Consider the following 890-nt stretch of genomic DNA (forward strand, 5'->3'; position numbering starts at 1 on the left):
GCAATACTTCCTCCTATCCTTAAGTTACACATATATTTTTTCCTGATATTTTTTCCTGCTGTTCTTCCTTCTGTGAACTCTCATCCACGATTCAGGGGAACGTATCCACTCAGGAGACACGTTTCTTCAGTCTAACGTGGACAGCAGATTCACACCTCTTTTACCATTATTTTTCTCTTTTCTCTTTTCTCTTCACGCATTCTTAGCATTCTTCTTCTGAGGAGGAATCAATCCTCCCATTTCGGTGCACACTCATTGGTGCTATAGGGTCGAACCTTCCTACGATCATACCCCTACGTTCACGCCCAATCTCGTCCGATCTTGGAAGCTAAACGGAGGTGGGCTGGGTCAGTACCTAGACGGTCGACCACTAGGGAATACCCAGTGAAGTAGGGAGACTCTTTTTCCCCGTAGAAACCACACCAACAGCAGTATCACCACTTATACCCTATCCTCCCACTCCTTTTGTATTCTTTTCACTCATTACAGTGGCTATTTGTTAGAACTGTTACCTAGTGTATGGGTTCTCCCACTCACGATTGTAACCCAATTAGGGCTGCATCAATACAAACACAGTTTGTACAGATCTTGGGCAGATGGAAGCAGCATAGTATGTAGCTAACTTCCGATATGCATTTATCCAGGTATAATTAAGATCTGAACATTTTCAATTTTGGGAGACCGTTCTCTCCAGCTAGCATATCCACATTTGCTCCATCTCTAACCTGTATTGTTTAGTCCCTATGTATTTTAAAGAGCAGAAATAAAGACTTTATTATTACCTCTTAGACACTTTACCTATTAATTAACAGTTAGTTAACACAAGAGTGCGCCCAAACAAGAGTCATACTTTTTTCTTCTTTTGTATGCTTAGTTTAGCCAGCCAGCCT

The 890-nt window shown here is 41.7% G+C and overlaps 1 pseudogene; it reads left to right on the forward strand.

Moving 5' to 3' along the window:
- The first annotated feature begins 277 nt into the window (after positions 1–277).
- LOC134912736 (5S ribosomal RNA) lies at positions 278–396 on the forward strand (annotated as a pseudogene).
- The last annotated feature ends 494 nt before the right edge of the window (positions 397–890 follow it).

The sequence above is a fragment of the Pseudophryne corroboree genome, chromosome 4 (assembly GCF_028390025.1).
Source record: "Pseudophryne corroboree isolate aPseCor3 chromosome 4, aPseCor3.hap2, whole genome shotgun sequence".
Classification (NCBI taxonomy): Eukaryota; Metazoa; Chordata; class Amphibia; order Anura; family Myobatrachidae; genus Pseudophryne; species Pseudophryne corroboree.